The sequence below is a fragment of the Pleurodeles waltl genome, chromosome 6 (genome assembly GCF_031143425.1).
Source record: "Pleurodeles waltl isolate 20211129_DDA chromosome 6, aPleWal1.hap1.20221129, whole genome shotgun sequence".
NCBI lineage: Eukaryota > Metazoa > Chordata > Amphibia > Caudata > Salamandridae > Pleurodeles > Pleurodeles waltl.
This window is the reverse complement of record NC_090445.1, coordinates 89,486,358-89,505,942: the sequence shown is the minus strand read 5'-3', so window position 1 is coordinate 89,505,942 and position 19,585 is coordinate 89,486,358. Positions and strand designations below refer to the sequence as shown.

At 44.3% G+C, this 19,585-nt stretch overlaps 1 protein-coding gene and 1 long non-coding RNA gene across 3 annotated transcripts in view; one reads left to right on the top strand and one right to left on the bottom strand.

Annotated features, from left to right (window-relative positions):
- The window catches only part of RNF225 (ring finger protein 225), a 78,563-nt gene that overhangs the window by 17,533 nt on the left and 41,445 nt on the right, over nt 1–19,585 (bottom strand). The gene's annotated exons all lie outside the window — the stretch shown is intronic.
- LOC138301864 (uncharacterized) overlaps nt 1,455–19,585 on the top strand; it is a 38,639-nt gene continuing 20,508 nt past the window's right edge. The window contains exon 1 of the long non-coding RNA XR_011205129.1: nt 1,455–1,539. This is a non-coding gene — a long non-coding RNA (uncharacterized lncRNA). The remainder of the gene's footprint in view (nt 1,540–19,585) is intronic.

Below are 19,585 nucleotides of genomic sequence, written 5' to 3'. Positions count from 1 at the left end.
ATGTGTTGCAGCAGTGCTGAGAAGTGTTAGTACTCTCCCATTAAATATATTGCAGCAGTGCTGAGAAGTGCTGGTACTCTCCTACTAAATGTATTGCAGCAGTGCTGAGAAGATTGGTACTCTCCCATTAAATGTATTGCAGCAGTGCTCAGAAGTGCAGGTACTCTCCTATTAAATGTATTGCAGCAGTGCTCAGAAGTGCCAGTTCTCTCCCATTAAATGTATTGCAGCAGTGCTCGAAAGTGCCAGTATCCTCCCATCAAATGTTTTGCTACAGTGCTCAGAAGTGCCAGTACTCTTCCATTAAATGTACTGCAGCAGTGCTGTGAAGTGCAATTCCTAGTACTCTTCCATTAAATGTATCGCAGCAGTGCTCAAAAGTGCTGGTACTCTCGCATTAAATGTGTCGCAGCAGTGCTCAGAAGTGCCTGTACACTCCCATTAAATGTATTGCTGCATTGCTGAGAAGTGCAGGTACTTGTCCATTAAATATATTGCTGCAATGTTGAAAAGTGCAGACAATCTCCTATTAAATGTTTTGTAGCAATGCTGAGAAGTGCTGATACTCTCCCGTTAGATGTATTGCAGCAGTGATGAGAAGTGCAGGTACTCTATCATTAAATATATTGCTGCAGTGCTGAGGAGTTCTAGCACTCTTCCATTAAATGTTTTGTAGCAGTGTTGAGAAGTGTTGTTACTCTCCTATTAGATGTATTGACACAGTGTTGAGAAGCACTGATACTCTCCCATTAAATGTTTTGCAGCAGTGCTCAGAAGCGCAGGTACTCTCCCATTAAATATTTTGCAGCAGTGCTCAGAAGTGCAGGTACTCTCCCATTAAATGTACTGCAGCAGTGATCAGAAGTGCCGGTACTCTTCCATTAAATTACAGCAGTGCTGAGAAGTGCCTGTACCATCCAATTAAACTTATTGCCGCAGTGCTCAAAAGTGCCAGTACTCTCCCATTATATGTACTGCAGCAGTGCTGAGAAGGGCAGGTACTTTTCCATTAAAAGTATTGCAGCAGTGTTGAGGAGTACAGGTACTCTCCCATTAAATGTGTTGCAGCAGTGCTGAGAAGTGTTGGTAGTCTCCCATTAAATGTGTTGCAGCAGTGCTCAAAGGTGCTGGTACTCTCCCGTTAAATTTAGCACAGCTCAGGAGTGCAGGCCCTCTCCCTTTCAAATTAAAGACTTGCAGGTACTCACTACACAGACAGTCCATGCCCACTTAAATTGCTGGCTTTGATAACAATGTGCGTACATACCGAGCTATTTCTCTACTTGGCAGTATGATTATAACAGTAATAATTAAACTTGTAAGGCCGAGTGCCACTTCAAATATGCGTACAATGTATTAAGTAAATAATGTTTCGTGCGCCCCTCAGGGAAGAAAGAAGCGAAGGTGCACTTCCTCATTCTGCGCGCGCGGGTCACAGCACGAGCATGCGCAGACACAGGCCTGTGCTTTCTGCACCGTGGGTGACTGGAGGACCGTGCGGCTGCTGCAGCTGGCAGAAACTCGCATCTACTGAAAAAGGTTAGGTTTTCTATAAATAATGCGCAACTACATTATCCGCTCACGATGAAAGGGAAATGCCGCATGAGTGGGAAATTGCGAAGAACAAGTGGATCAGCAGAGCGTGTATAAATGAAGGCCTAAATAGTAGTTATACTAGCACAATATTTAACCAGAGTGAGGAATACCAAACACAAGCAGACGTGGAAAGCAGGCGCAGACTGGATATGTCAACAGTGCAACCTGGTGAAGAACGTGCTTCCCTCCTCATATCAGTTTACAACGCCAGGAGAGGCTCATTACCTATAAAGGGCTTGCTGCAGGAGCTGTGGTACGCAATAAAGCGCATTGTATTGTGAATTGCAGGCGATATAAAGGGGTGGGTTCGGTTTTGCTGGTGACAAGCGAAAGGTGAATGGCATCGAATGACTGTCACTGGATTCTGCTGATACAAGGAGGCAGAGAGATGGAGAGAACGAGATGGACTGCTAGAAGGAGTTAGGCCTCGATTTCCTAACGTTGCGCAACGAAGCAGTCACATTTTCAGCGCTGCGTTGTGCAAGAGGAAATATACAGAGCAGAGGCGTACCTAGTAAGGTTCACCTGCTGCACTTAGCCCCTGTGCTGGAGCTCACAGAAGAGTGACATGCATATGGGCGTCAGCAGAATTTTTTAGTGGGGTTTGGGGCGGTGACGTCCCTGACTGTTTTTCGCAGGGGCTGCGGCCGTACTAGTGCAGGCAGCATAACACTACGGTGGTCATAGTGTTACGCTGCACACCCGGCTGTACCCAAATTCAGGGAGGGGCAAGCACCGCCCCTTACGCCCACCTTCCCCTTGGACACCCATGGATGTGCATCACTCATGGCCTTGTATCGTGGTGCAGAGGTGAGTGTGCACTGTCTCGCATATGATTTTTACTGGAAGCATACCTTTCCAGTCAGTGCCGGCTTTAGCGCTGATGGCACCCTGTGTGGCGGTCTTTTTTGGCGCCCCCCACCCCATGACCACCTCCTCGTAATCACTCACTATCACCTGGCAAATGTGCCCCTCATCTCTCCATAGCTCCCCTTTCACATACATTCATTTGTTTTAAAATGCCTGCAAAGGCTGGCTTTACTAATCCACTCAGCTATCCACTGGACACACAAGAAACGTTTCAGCAGGTGCTTTTAAATTGCAAGTTTCGTAAGTCATTGCTAAACATAGCACTCCCCGTAGGTCAGCACCCTCCTTTCCAGGTCAGCACCCGGTGCGGCCGCACCCCTCGCACCGCCCTAAAGCCGGCCCTGTTTACAGTACAAACTGCAAAAAGTCCCACACATGGAATGGGTGTTATACACTGCAGTTCACAAAAAATGCCTTGGTTTTTTGAGAAGCTAACACATTTCCTCTTGTTAACACTTATACAAGTAGGCAATAGTTAAGACTCAAAGCCCAGTCCGGCTTTCTTAGCAGATTAGCTTTTTTGTCAAAACGTATGGATGTTTGCACTGATCCACTCCCTCTTGATGCAATGCTCGCTGCTTGCACGAGCAAAGAATATCATAAGAAATATAAAAATATTCACTGAAAAACACTTTAAAGAGGAAATTGTGGCTCTTTATTTGATGGAGAAAAATACAGTTTTCTTTAAAAAACAATTCAAATTCCCCTGGGATAATGTCATTTTAAGAGTTTGATGGTTGTGATGGAAACCTGAAATTCGCCTCTTATTACGAGCTACACAGTCATAACTTCCCACCTATGTACTGCTCATGACCTCACATGATGTCATACATGACATCACAAATATTTTCATTAACCACAAATCAAGGTAATATAGTGGAAATGGACTCCTCCCACGGCGGGGCGAAAACCCAGACCCTGTACGCAGAATGTGTTGGGCTTAGGCAGAGAACGAGTATACAGAACAGTGGGGAAGGGAAATATAGTACAGGGATTCAGTGCATGTCATGCATCCAGAGTTCACTAGGTACTGTTGAAGGTGGACAGACTATTCAAAGGGGCGGTTCAAAGGCCATGTACTGCACCTAGAGCTCACTGGACACTATTGAAGGTAAAAAGAGGGGTCTTAATTCAAGGGCCAGTCTAAAGGTCAGGACCTGCACCCAGAACTCCGTAGGCCCGTTGGACGCAGAAGGAGAGTCCTACCTGAAAAGTAGGTCTAGAGGCGAAGCACTGTACCCAGAGTTCGCTAGATACTACCAAAAGTAGAAGGAGGGTCCTAAACCAAAGACCAGGCCCAGCTCTCAAAGACCAGGCCCAGCTCTCAAAATGCGCCGGGTATGGTTGAAAGCAGAATGACTGGTCCAACTTGAAAAGTCAGTCCAAAGGCCAGGCCTAGCAGCCAGAAACCATTGGGCATGGTCAAATGCAGCAGGAAGGGACCTTCTAGAAGGACTGGGCCAAAGGCCAGCTCCTACATCCTGAAACCACCAGACACTGTTGACGTCCACGTGCAGCTAGTGTTAGGACTCATGTGAGACTTGTACCCACAACACACATGCTTAGTGGTCTCTGTGGCTAAGGTTGCTGAGGAGTCCCTCTGCAGCCCTTAGAAAATGAGACAACAAACCTCATGAGGGAGATGCAGGCTTCCCATAGAGAACAAGAAAAGCATTCCATCAGTAATGTGAAATCTGGGTTCAGTACATTTTCACAGATAACTTAAAATTCACACGAGGTCAGTCCCTGCTACTGAAGTAGAAGATGAATGGTGATGTGACCTGTGAGCCACCTTACTCTCGTGACATTGATGATATTACCTGCGTTGTCTTGTTCAACATCATGTATGATGTCAATAACAATGTATTGGAGGGGGTATTATGGCTGCTTTGCTCTGTATCTTTTTATGCTCCTACTCATGATCATAAGGCCTTCAACTGAAGTTTATAAAGTATATTCCCCTGAGTGTGTTTTTACAGCAAAGGCTATTTATTCTTCTGGCTAAAGACCTATAATGAAACATTTTCAGTTAATATAGGAACATATTTCCTGAAGGCAGCAGGAGGTGGCATGGTCCCACATCCTACATGTAGCAGACACTTGCCAGCTGTCATATAGTAGAGTGGGCTATATTGGGGCACGGGGCATTCAGGACATGAAGCAATCATAACTACCAAATTTCACTGATTTGGGGGTTTTGGATTGTAACTGTGATGTCACTTCAGTTGGTGTATCTTCATGATACTGCATCCAGGTCGGTGGCAGCATTCCCTCTCTTTGGTAAACATTCTAAGTGTGTGTTCTAAAAGTTTGTTTAGTGAGTTAAAATGTTTATGCCACGTTTGGGTATGTGGGAGGGGGCAAGAGCTAAAGAGAGGAAGTCACATTAACTGATAGTGCCCACACACATGACATCACAAATGGCTTCAGTGTGACATCATCAATCAAATCACGAGGCAGCAGATCTGAGAGGCAAAAATATAGAGCATGACTGCGGGCTGTGCCTCATGTGTGCTTTGCACAGGGTTGGCAACTGTCAATGTATCGTGTGTGTTAAGCACACAGCACAGCTACAACAAAAAACACAGAAATTGTTAAAGGGCAATACATTTTAAATGATAATAAATAGAGACGTGAAAAGGAAAAAAGAACTTTAGTTGGAATTAGATTCAATTAATTACAATTTCACGTACACAAAAAAGTCTACTTTATGCTCACAATTGAATACATTTTAGTAGAAGGGCTGCTGGTGTAAAACCCAAAAGCCAAGAGCATTAGCAGTCGTTGGCAAAGCTCCGACACCTTTGGCACATACACAGACACATCGCTCTTCCTTGAAACTTTATGAAACAGAATCAAATAAAATGTCCACAGACCATTTTAGAAAATTAGATTTCCAGAACTAAAAGAATCCAAAAGAACTTCAGGGACATACAAATGGTAGAAATGTGCTCTACAAAAGCCACATGACACAGCATAGGTCCACAGAGCAGCTAAGAATAGCCCGGCATATCTCCCTCCAGCAGGAGCCAGGTCAGCCCTGCATAGTAATGCACTCTGTTTTTCCCATAACCTGAAGTTACACCCTGGTGTTGACTACAACTAGAAGATGACTCAAATCTGAAGGCCTGAGTTTGACTCATTAAGGAAGTTTCCAAATACTTACCTAGAAATGCAGTGGCCTGAGCCCAGAGTCGAACGCCTGCGTAAATGAGAGTATGGAATGCAGCACGGCAACTTTGAAAACAGGCTGTGTGAGTGGAGGAATATTGCCAACAGCACTTTAAAATGTCATTTGTAAGTATTCTCTACATGGAGATTTAGAGTAACACGCAAAGACTTACAAATGACAGAAGTCTGTAAAGAGGCAATCATAAAATTACACACTTACCATATACATTACGGCAGAGGTGGTATTTTCAACTGAACCACAATTTTAGACGTCTGGTTTCCAGGAGCAGGGGTCAATATATTGTGTTTCGTTGACAACTGCAGGAATGGGTCCATCAGTATCCACCAAGATCACCTCCATGAGATCCAGCGGAGATCACCTCTATGAGATCCAGCAGAGCTTTCCTCTCTGAGAGCAAGAAAAGATCGCTTCTGTGAGAACCACCCAACCTCGCCTTTGTGTGATATCCATTAGAGATCACCGCTCTGTGAGAACTAGCAAAAGCTGCTCCGTGAGATCAAGGAGAGACTGCTGCTCTCTGAGATCCTTGAGAGATCATCCGTCTGTGAGAACTAGCAAAGACTGCCTTTGTGAGCAGGGATCTCCTTTGTGAGTACAAGCAGAGATCCCCTTTCTTTGATATCCACCAGAGAGCACCTCTGTGCAATCCAGCAGAAATCACCTTTGTGAGAACAAGCAGAGATCACTTCAGTGAGATCCAGCAAAGATGATTCTGTGGGAGCCAGGAGACATTGCCTCTCTGTGATATCCTGCAGTGATCACCTCTCTCTGTGATCCAGCAGGGATCGCTTTTTTACAGTTTTCTTGCTGAAGAACAGGGGAGTAGCTTAGTCAGTGAGATTTGGTGTGTGAATTTAAAATTTCCCAACCAAACAGCAGTGGGCTGCAGGGTGGAGGGGAGAGATTACCCAGGTTGGGGTGAACCGTTTGCATGAGGAACAGGATCATTACTGATTTGCATTAGGTGGGCCTCTGCCTAGAGCAGCACAGTGTGCAAAAATGATGGGTTGGAATGCTACCCTGAAATAATTGCCAATGGTTAAACTATTTGTAAAACATTCATCCCAGAACATACGGGTGTTTGCCAGTACTGTGCCTGGAAACTTGAGACTGTTTTGGCTTTCCAAGCCTGCGAATGTTTGTGAATTCCAAAAAGTAGTAAATTTGCAGCCATTCAAGGAGTACTTCTATGGGCGCAGTTTTACACGTTTTTACTATGTATAATTGATATCCAGAACCAAAAAATTAACAGGCTAATTAATACCTCTTAGTGAAATTAAAATGGTGGGAAAAAATGGCACAGACATAAATCCAACTCAGGTCCCGCAGACCTAACTACCAACCCAAAAATGCATTTGAGGAGTATCACACCCCAAACATCCATGCAGAAGCTGCACCCTTGCCAGTCCCACCTGGGCCTAGTAGCTCTCCCTGGGAATTCATGACTACAGTCATATACAACACAAAAGCCTGGAGTCCCTGCCCTGGGATCACTTATTTTAAATTAATTTTCAATGCATACACTCTTCTTTGTCTACTTCTACAAGAAGACTTGATAGCAGACTTGTCAACTTGATGCATGTAGGTAGGACTCCCTGTTTCTAGCCCTCGCCTTTAACAAATAGCTTTATGAAGTGACTGACAGTCCTGTGTACTAAGCCTGAGCTGCAAATAAAGGAGGTTGCACAGGCAGATTAATAGGAAGAGTCAAGCCATGGGTCTGGCTAAGCTCAAAGAGTCCATGCAAAAGCCGACCTAAGAAATTAGTTGGCATGTATATTCAGCAACAAAGATAATGCAAATTCAGGATACAATCTCTTCAAAATTTAAAAAAGTGTATTTTTAATCATGTAGAATTGTTTCACTTTAGTACATCAGATTATACCACTGTATAGAAAGACATTTATTAAAAGTGATAGCTTTTAGAAACATTCACGGCCCAACTATAATGCCATTAGTGAACTAAGAAGCAAGTTAGTAGTTATGTAAACCCTAAACGTGGCCTAAATTCCTATTATAGATCGAGCAACATTATAGTCTGTTAAATCAGACATAAGAGGTGCTTGTACAGCACACATCCTGAACTCAAGTATTTAAAAGTGTGCTCATATGTTATAATAAAGAAAAAGGAGGCTCTATGAAATTATATATTTGCCTAGGATCACACATTTTGGCCAAGCAGGTTATCTGTTTCATATTCTGAAATTCAGTCACAAAATGGGTATTGTTATCTCTTGTTCTCTCTCTCTTCCCTGTTTATATCAAAGATCGCTGTTTTGTCTTTCATTCTTGGCGCACAATGAGAAGATACGTCACTGAGATAGCATACTCGACTCAGGGCCCCAGGCCCAACTACCACATGAAAAATACATCTATTTAGGGGGTGTTACACCCCAAACACCTCCCCGGAAGCTATGCCCCTGCTGAAGGACTATATAGATGTATGCACTCTATACAATAAGTGGACTCAAATAATGCTCCTCCAAGACAGCAGGCCTCACCCACGATTGACTTTCATGGCCACACCTCATGTGAGCTTTCTAAGTTCTACCAGAATTGTTATCTGTCCAGATATCTGTGGTCAGTCAGTAAATAGAGACTCATCATAGAGGCGACCGGATTCAAATGGCATGGAGGCAGATTCCTTCAGGCGCAGGCTACCATGCTCATCTGAAACAGTCTTTGTTGAGTTCCTTCACCGGTTCAAGATCTGCCTCTTCGGTATGGCCTATCGCTAGGTGGCACCCCAGCATTCTTTGGTGGCCATTTTCCTGCTACAGCGGTGCATCAATAACCTCTGACTGTGACATGAACACTGCTACCCAGTCAAATGTCTAACACTAGCCAGTGTCTTTAGACAAACTTATCATCGCTTCACTGAAATATATGGCTCTCTGCGCCAGGGTTTTACGATTTTGATGCCCCATAGATGCTTCCCTCTTCTACCCTTCCATTATTCTATTCAATCCAACTAACAGACTTGCATGCCCACCACTCAAATTAACTCATATTTACCTATATTAATAATAATATTTCCCAATGCTAATCCACCACTAATCCTTTGGGTTCCGAAATAGCATGCTACTCGTCGAAAAGTGCTTTGATCCGTTGTCAGGGGTAGTAAGCGCTATATAACCACAATTACAACTGCAATTTAAGGGAGCCTTGTTGAGGATCCTACCCGCTCAGGGTTGCCCCTTAGCAAGGGAGAGCTGGGCCTAGGCCCAGGGCACCAGTCTTGTGAGGGGCGCATGGAGCTGTATGCATTAAGATTATACCAAAAGCAGCGCCCTTCTCAACCTGCTCCAGCCCTGTCCTTGTCCCTGCCTGTTCATTTCTGTCTGATTTGTCAATGTAAAATGGTTTTAGTCCTTCATTATCATACCCTGGGCGAAGTTTTTAACACGCTCGTTAGCCCGCTTCCTGCCCCTCCCTTCACCCTTTGACCCCTGCTGACACACATCAAAAACCATCATCTGGGTAAAGCAGCTAAACTATGGGTGATTTAGACGAGCTGGGGGAGGTCTGGAGATGTTTGTGCTCGGGGACAAGTCCCTGCTCATCCAAGTACTGACCAGTGAACACAGAAGGGACCCCTGCTGCCTCATGTAATTCACTTCCATCAGCAAGGGCGCCAGAGATCTCTTCCCACACCCAGGGTGCTATATTAACAAAGGCCGGCTCTGCGCCCGCTCTACCTCGGCCATCAGTTTCACTCTCACAGCCTTTTCTAGTTCAGCTGTGGATCTGGAGCCGAGACACCCAGGGCACGAGCATCACTGCTACACCAGCTGTTCCCCTATATAACTTATTCCCTTTCCAGCACCGACCCCTCAAACCGCTCTTAGGCGACTAGCGGGTCTGGGACACGCTCCGCCCCAAAAAAAACCAAAAAACTCTATAATAAAAAATTGTAAACAATAAATCGCGTTGTTGACGTGTATTGGTCCCTCGAGCGCTCGAGTGTCACACAGCCCCTCTCGGGCCCCCACCTGCCCGTCACGCTGCAGGCGCACAGGTGATACAGCGCTTATCACCGATAATCACCTATCAGGGCACACCGAGGCCGGGCACAAAGGAGGCACAGACCACACCTGTCCCCGTTCCAGGACTGAACAGGAGCCGAGCCCAGATTAGCGTTACACAACCCGGGTCCGATATGGAAGCCTAGGCGTGGTTCTGTCAGGCAACCTAATTCTGCCTCGTGGCCGCAACGCTATGAAATGCTGAGGCCACGCACAGCTCCCGTGTGCACGTCAAGCATGGCACACACGTAGGGTAACCAGGCGTCCCGGATTTGCTAGAACAGTCCCGTTTTTTTCACCAGCTGTTCCGGCAGATTTCGGGAAATTTAGTTCATTTCACGGTTTTTAGAGGAGGTCTCCTGAAAACGGTAGGATGTGATGTTTTCGTTTTCTAAAGCAGAGGTAGTCACCTTAAGTACACGGCGCCCTTTCTGCCCTAGCACTTTGACGCACACACAACTATATTGATGCACCTCAATCCTGCCTTCAGCTCCCTTGCTGTCAATTACCAGGCACGCACTCGCACCTACACACTGCTGTTTTAATGAAACGGCCCAGTCGATCCATCTCACCAGTGCACTGCACTCTCAGTTATTCTAGTGCCAAGGACTATCAATGCACTTTTATGCTGCCCGCCTGCTATTCCTGTTCAGCGAGCCAAACAATACTCTGAAACTGCACCTCTGTCCTGGCCTACGGAAACATCTTCTATAACAGTACTGGGACCATCTCACAGGTCGTTAATGTAACACGCGGATGACAGATTTTGATTTTACGAAGTTGGTTACTGTTTTAATCCAGAGATCCTTTTGTTATGTACAGTTTATAAATTGTATTCCTTCTAACATAGCACAGTGAGCTGTGCAGGACATGTGACTCCTATGCCATGTAACCCCAATGTCTTATGGAACACATCCGGCACATTGATTTACACAGATATGATTTATTGTCAATGTATAAGGTATACATGTGATGTAAAACACACTGACACCCTGCATTGGGATGAGTAGTGCTTTAAAAGAAATAAAATACTGGTATTTAAATAGTTATTTGCGTAAATACTGGGACAGACCAACAGATCTGACATTTTTACAGTGCATGCAGATCACTTTTCTACAGGTACTTAACAAAGTCAAAACCATGGTTTCTTAAGTAGTTGTGAAGTGATAATTTGTGTGCCTTTGTTTCCCCTCTACTGTATTTGCAGGTGTGAGGCTCCATATAGCTCCCAGCCAGAATACTGGAACAAAAGGAGGCCTGGTGGCCCCTGAACTTCGGCCTTTGTTTAGGGCCTAGCTAGAATTTAAAATAAAAAAGCTCCCTCGCCACAGGCACATGCTGCAGCTCAGAAAGAAAGCAGACAACATGCAGGCGCTGCTGAATGTGTCCTGGTGTCTGAAAATTGCACTGGGACAAGTTCAGCACATCTCAGTGGGTCCACTTTAAAATAGTGTGTGGACCCCGCCTACATGTGTGTACCCCTGACTTGTGCCCTGTTTAGTACAGAGAGCTACACAGCTCTGCAATGGATGTCATGACCTTGCAGCCCCTTTATTATTCTAAGAATATCACCCAAACCAGTGCTGAAACACACACAGCACTGCCAATACACCTTAGCCCAGGACGGGGACATGCACAGGTTCTCTTGAGGCACTTCAGCCCTGACCTGCAGCTTGTTTGGATATTCCAGTACTGAAACCCATACACCACTCTGCCAGTACACCCCTGCCCTGGACTGGGACTGGCACCTATTCTCCTGAGGCACCACGACCCTGATCTGTTTATTCCCAGGGCTGGACAGGCCTTTTATCCCCTTGGGAATTTCCAAAGGGGGCTGGAGCCCATGGAGGCCAGAAGTCTAGGGCTGCTCCTAGTGCCTCTCACACGTTCACCTGCTCCCCCCCCTTCCCCCCACCCCAAGGCAGGCAAAAGAAGACTTCAAGAGGGAGGGAGGGAGAAGACAGAGGGAAAGCGATCAGAGAGGGAGAAGAGTGAGGAGAGAATGGCTTTTCGTTCACCTGTTGGGCTTCGGTTATTCCAATACTGTAAACCATACACAGCTCTGTCAATACACCTCAGTCCAGGATTGAGACACACAATTGGCTCTCCTGGGGCACCACAATGCTGAATCACAGCACACCTGGCTTGCCCAGTACTGAGACCCACACACAGCTCTTCTAATACACATCAGTCCATACCTGCGGCCTGATCTGCACCTGCAGTGTCGTCTTCTCCCAGGTGGGCCGAGGTGTAGTTGGGGCAGTGACACCGACACCCCCAGAGTCTCACCTCCTGTGGTCCTGCACACTGTGGCACTTACCCCAGTCTGGCAGTGCGCAGAGGCGACTCCGCCTCAAGGTACCTCTGCAATTTACTTAACTCAGTTTACCTGCCATTAAAGGAGGGGGTGGAGGCACCACAGGTGAGGAAAGGCAAACAGGTGAGCAAAGGAGGTGCCAGAATAGCAGCATACAACCTACACATGATGACATCATCAGACAGCCATAGTCACACAGACAACAAAAAACACAGACCGCTGACAGAGCTATAACCAGTGATGCTGAAACAATTTTCAGCGTGGGGGTGCTGCCAAACCGAAGCACCACATAAGGAGCAAAGGTAGAAAATATGTCACCATGCTCAACAGAAGAGTGATGAGGATGTAGTATGTACCTGGTGGTGCTTTTTGGAGCACACTGTCACAACTATATTGTAAGCATGGCGTGGTAGTACACTGTTATTTACGGCCAACCTATTTTCCAATGAAATGGCCATTAAATTTGCATGATGTGGAGTTGTACTGATAAAACTATACAGCACACGATCAGTAATAGATGGAAATCAGGTTTTTAATGATTATCATCATTTGCACATCACCAAGTAAAGTGTCTTGATTTGTTCTAATGTTATAAATATCTTTCTGGCCAGTAAACTTCAGAATTACACCCAAATGTGCTTCATTTCTGCCTTCCTGCAGCTGATATATTTTGAAATATATGAACAGTTCATTTACAGGCAATAACGTTTTGTTGTGTGTTAGAAAAGAATTGACATCCTGTAGTCCTTCTTTTCACGGCACCAGCACCCCAGCAAGATTGTCACTAGTTCCTTTACTAATTCCTCTGAATTTGAAGTCAGAGAAAGAAAAGTAAACCCCCAAATCCCTGTTAAAGGAAGGAGCAGAGATTTGTCAGAATGCAGAGCCCGTCATTTGACCTCTGGGACAAGATAAAACCATTATTTTAAGGGGTACCTACTGCTCATTCACCTTCTAGCTCTAGCACGGTTATTTTGGGGGTGCTTTGGGGGTGCTGCAGCACCCCCCATCCCAACTTCAGCACCTAAACCTCCAACTAAATATTGACTAAATGAGGACGCAAATGTCACACAGTACGAGCAAAACACAGAAAGAAAAAGAAAACCACACTGCATTATCTTAATAGTCAGACAAAATATGGGCAAAGCAACCGTGCAACATTGACAGCACATAGTGAAACATAAAGCAAATGATATCAAACACCTTTGGACAAATTATGGCGATAAATCTACAGAATGACAGAACAAAACAGACATTCCAAACAGTAATAGGACTATCAAACATTGAGAGCCACATCGAAAAGTCGACAGAACAAGAATTAACTAATAAGAGAAACACCAAGACTTTAATAGTACAACACCGAAAGATGGAGCACCACATCATAACATCAGTGGAACATCAAAGAAACATTAAGAACGATACTCAAACAGTGAAACAGCAATCAATCATTTAGAGCGACATCAAAGCATGGAAGGAACACTAAAACACAGACAGCAACATAGAAAGGGAGACAGAACAGCAATGGAACATCAGGAGTGGCATCGAAACATCAACAGAACAGTGAAACAGTAAGAAACGTCAAAACATAGAAAAACAACATTGAAACAGCGACAAAAGAAGAATGGAACATTTAAAGCAACATACAGAATCTAGTAATACAAAACCGATACATGAGAGTTGCATCAAAACATCAATGAGGCAACAAAGAACCGCTGAGAGTGACATCACAATGGAGACAACAATAAAATATTGAACAAATCAAAACATCGACAGAATAATGAATTATTGTGAGAGACACAGACAGAACAACAGGTGTGGGACCGCAGCGAGACCGGTCATATCTCAACCAGACATACAATTACTCATACTTCATATGGCAGATTATAGAAGAAGAACCCCATGCAAGCTGGTTTTCTTGCGTTAGAGAATATAACATTCTCCGGCCGTATTTATTACAATTCACAAACACAACAAATGTTTTGTTTTCCACATAAATACGACGGTAAGTAAAGTACAGCATAGTGGCCACATGGCCATATCTAATACATAAATTCTCCTACCAAATATTCCATAACTAATACATGAATACATTAATTTACATCAAATTAATTTACATCAAATTAGGGAGTCATGCTTGACCACCCTCAGGCCCCTTGTGGTGTTGACTGATTCAATTGACTTGACTTAATTGACTTGAACCCAGGGCAAGACCCTGCCGTTCTCTCCATAAGTTGTCTTCTACAAGGCGAACTCACTTGCCCCCTCAAGACAGAGGGAGCTTGGGCCAGCATAACAGCTGTACCCCCAAACAACCATGCCAGAGCTACCCAATACAGGGATTCCCCCTGGCACCCATTGGGAGGTGGGGCTTGGTCCAACTGGGGCCATACCTTGGTCCCGATACCAGCCCACCATCCCCCGTATCCCCAGGGCCGTGTGATGGAGTACCCCAGCTGGCTATGGACAATCGCGGTAGCGGGCATCCCCAGCCTTCCAGTAGTGACCCCAGTACTTCTGCCCCGGATTGAGCTAAATGCTTAAACAATCCAATTCCATACCAAATTCGCCTACACATATTCTTGATGCCACTGTTGTCTACCAGTTTTTTAGTGGCCAAACATGACTCCTCCTCCTCCAAACAATGATTGAACATTCCCACATAGGGCTAAACACAGGGATGGGAGGGTGGGGAAAACGGGAGGGTGAGCACTCTGTTGCTCGAAAATACCCCAAAAAACAGGTGGGCGGTGGCAGCAATCGTCTAAGGGCGGGGGCCCAGGCAGCAATGTGTAGCCTGGGCCAGCTTGATACTTAACCTGCTGTGCCCCCTGACGATCGCCTGGGTGACCCCGCCACTGATGTGAGCAACCAATGGTTGCTCACCGTAAGAAATTCAAAAAGTGGCCACTGTTGACCCCGGCCTCTGACCGGTCCGATCCGGCCCCCACCTGTCTTCGGTGCCTGTGACCTGGCGCCTTGGCCCCTTGTCCATGAAACACTGAGAGCAACACAGAAACATACACCAAACACCAATGAAACATTGAGAGCAATATAGAAACAAACACAGAACAACAATGAAATATTGAAATCAACATAGAAACAAAGAAACATTGAAAACAACATAGAAACAGATACAGAACAATGAAACATTGATAGCAACAGAAACATTAATCACAAAATGACCAAGTGACAATTGCACTTTCACCTGGACATTCATCCGTGATGTCACTTTGATGTCCACTTATATTAAAATTAGTTGTGCCACAAAAGCATTTACGGTGCCACCTCGACTTGTTTAGTGCCACATCAGCCTTTGCCAACTATATCACTCACTGGGCCACACAGACATTTCTAATGACACAGCCACTTTAATAATGTCACCTTGATGTCCACTGTGTCACATTAATAGCCATTGTGCCACAAGACTATCCACAGTGCCAGCTCGAGAGGTTTGGCCAACATCAGCTTCCATAAATGTCCTCCACGCCACATCAACATCTCTAACACCACATAGGCAATCCTTGAGGCCACATCTACATGAATGGTGTCACCCCAACATCATTGGTACCACATTCAAATCCACTGCACCACCTAAACATATTTTGTACCACATCAGAATTCATGGTGCCTCATCAACATGCACGGTGCCACCACAATATCCATGTGCTACTGGAGGCCATTAGAGTGAGACCACAGGGAAGAGGTTCTCAGTATTACTATAAAACCTTTTGTTACATCCTTCTTACCTGGTGTACGCACCAAGCTTATAGCTCAAGGGGTGGAGCACTGCCAGTGCAGGATCCCAAATTCGGGAATGCACTGAACCTGAGTTGGGGTAGAAGTTAGCAGACTCTGCTGCTGCAGTCTACACCAGAGAACTGTTTGGACCTACCTTCGATTGAGGCCCTTGATTAAAGCCACAGTGGAAAAGGCTTCATAATAATGTTCCTGTAGGACCATAACAAAGCAATTGGATGGTTCCCCCCACCCACAGTACAGCAGTAAGGCGCCTTCAGGACCATCCAACAAAGCACAATATTCAGAGCAAAGGTCAAAATATTGAAGGTCTAATGGTCATCATGGCCAGTGATTGAAGAATGAGGGATGGGATTCTCCTCTCATCCTGCCCAACTCTGCTGAATATATTTTACCTTTCGCGTTCTGAATGTATTTATGTATATGTCTATAGAGATCTTTGTATAAGGTGAACCTAGGCCCATATTTTTACTTTTTTAGCGCCGCATTTGTGTCTTTTTTTGACGCAAAAGCAGCGCAAACCTACAAAATACAATTGTATTTTGTAAGTTTGCACCGATTTTGCGTAAAAAAACTACGCAAATGCGGCGCTAAAAAAGTAAAATATGGGCCTAGTTGTATACTCCAGTGCTATGAAGTTATCAAAGATTACACCCACAGCTTTACAAAATACTGATATAAATAAATGGTCTCTAAACTCAACAGAGGTTCATACAACCAGGATCATACTACTGTGGCAAAAATAGACACCCATCTCACACGTCTGATCATAGATGTACACAATCTTTTTCTATACTCTAGAGCAGTATGTGTCCCTATGGTGTATGTACATGCAGTGGAGATTAACTCATTGCCGTGTATTTAGCATGGCTTTGGTATTGCTTTTTCAGTGGTGGAGGTTCCCTGGTGAAAGTGACCATCCCAAAACCTTCCTGAAACAGATTCTAAGGACCATCCCTCCGAAGGTAGAGAAGGACATTTTCTATTGTTTCTGCTAACAGCAGCCTATTGGAGCATACATCTATGTATCTTGATTCTTTCCTATTTCCATATATTTTGGATCTCCCTTCTTACTGCAGGGACAGCACATACTTTATAACAAAGATAGGGGGGCTCCTCTTGCACTCCAGCTATTGGCTGGTAACCATTGATGTGGTCCCTCTGTATACCTACTTTGAACACAATTTGGGGGTGCAAACATGTAAGCACTTTTTCAGGAACAAATCAATCTACTTGTATAAGCACTCTATGATGTTGATTGACCTGTTGTTGATCTGCTTGGAAAATAACTTTTTTCTATTTGAGGATAAATGGTTCAGACAGTTCGTCCGGACTGCAATGAACATTTGCTTTGCACCAACTTACACAGGGATCTTCATGGGCTGGTGGGAGGTGCAGCATGCGTTGACGGAGGATAGTGAACATATGACTAGACACATTATTTGGACGAGGTACATTGACGATTTGTTTGTGATTTGGGAGAACCCTAGGTAGGAAATTGGTGGCTTTCTGACACACATATCACACAATCACCTCAACCTTCTCTTCACTCACAGGAAACATCAAACAGAGATGGATTTTTTAGACGTAGGTGTCAAAATTGTGAATGGAGTAGTAGTGACTATTAGGGAATAGTGTCCTGCATGCTAATAACCCCCATCCACAGAGTCTTAAGTGGAGTATTCAGTTTGGACAAATCTTGATAGCCAAGCGCAACTGCAGCATGCAACAATCTTTTGAGGAGGAGGAAAAGAGAATGACTGGTAGATTTAAGGCCAGGGGTTATCCCGCAAGGGTATGTAGGACATCTGTTGCCAAAGCAGCTAAACTCCCCAAGGAAAGTCTTTTAATTAAGAAGCAGAAGGGTGAAGGTGAGAGGAAGAAAGTTAGAATGATTACCACTTTCAATAATGAGTCTCCCGCCATTTGACATATGCTTGACAAGCATTGGTGCCTGGTGAAAAAAGATTCGCTTATTGGGGAACAATTAACCCCTGATCCTCAGGTGACTTATCGTAAGTTGAGATCCCCGGAAAATATACTGGCGAAAAGCTACTTGGGCAAACCTAAATAAGGAGGTTGGCTATAGGAATATCAGGGTTTTTATAAATGTGGGCACCATAAGGCCTGCAAAGCGAGCAAAAATGTGAGAACATACACATTACCTATGGGGAAGAATGGTCAGATCCGTAAATTCATCACGTGTAACACAGATTATTGTGTGTATGTCCTGGTATGTCCCTGTGGTCGCCGGTATGCAGGAAGTACCATTTTTCCAGTAGAAAAGAGAATCTTAGAACACTTGAGGGCCATCAGGAATAGTGACCCTAATTATCCCATCGCAAGACATTGGGGTACAGATCATGAGAAGAATCCTGACACTTTGTCTTGCTTTGGTATTGACAGGATTGTATTGACCCCCAGGGGAGGTGCCAGAGAGCGAAAGCTGAGGATCACATTAGTCGGAGTACATTATTCTCTTTGACAGCAAATATCCAAGGGTTCTGAACGAGGGTGAAGAACTGTGGTGCACATTGGATGAGTAATAGTTTAGGACTATGCCTTATTTTTGGAATTCACCCCCATGTTTCAGTTTTTTTCATTTGATATGTTTTTCATAGTTTTATCAATTTGGTCTGACTTATTTCCCCTCTTCCTGGCCTGTCTGAATTTCCCATTGGAAACCTATGAGATAATTTGTTTTATCCATCTTTCCACTCTCCTGCTGTTACCTCACAACTGACCTCTCTGTTTTTAGAACCCCTTCCAGTTAACACTTGCATGGTGTTCCAGTTTTATATTTTTTTACATGTGTTATTTTTTGATGGACAGGTGGGTGCAGTACACTTTGGGAATAAATTTTTTTGACAGCGGATTTATGGGCAGATGCATGTTATTGTTCCTGTTTCCAGATGTAGGGATGGTTTGGTTTGATTGCATTTGATAAAATTGATTGCATTACATTTGTAACATGTACGTATGGATCTGATATAGTATGATGCCAATGTTTATTTGCTATTGGTCACATGACTGCATCACTTTTTGTTGTTGCACATTATTGAGCTACATGTATGGTCACTAGAACTAGAATTAAGAGCTACCTGCCAGGACAACTTGTTTATCCTTAGGTAACTACTGAATATGATGCACAGCATGATTTGTTGCACATTTTGATATAATTTTTTGGAGGCATATATATCTTCTGGATTTATTATTTGATTTATGCTTAGAATTTGAGAAATATCACTTGTTTTATGACATACAGCTATTTAAATTGATTTGATTAATGTTTACATTGTTATATATTTGTTTATGCAAGTCTTTCTTTCAAAATTGTTTTTGGAAGTCTGTTTTCACTGTCCTAAAGTGCACCGGCATGAGTTGTCCCTCTTCTATATTTCCTTACTTTTCTCTGCACTTAAAGGTGGTGATGTACATGAGGAATTCGGGCTGTGATAAAGACCGAAGAGTCAAAATGCGTTGCCTGTTAATAAAGCGTTACTTTAACAAGCTTCATCCTCGAGTGTGAGCATTTTTGTGTTTTGAACCTGAGACTCAACTCTCCTTTTGATTTTAAATGAGCTCTCGCACCCGCAATTCGCACCGGCTCCGTTTGGTGGAAGTGACCGGCTGCCTGGAAGAACTGTCTTTGCGCATATACAAAAACCTTTCAGGATTAGAGTAATTAATAAATTATGCAAAAAAGGAAAGAGAACTCTGGGTAGTTCCCAAGTTTAGGTGGAGAGCAGCTCCAGTAAGGAGCACCCTGCAACGCCAGCGACACTCTAGATTTGCTCACCTCAAATATCTGCTTATCTAACAACGTTT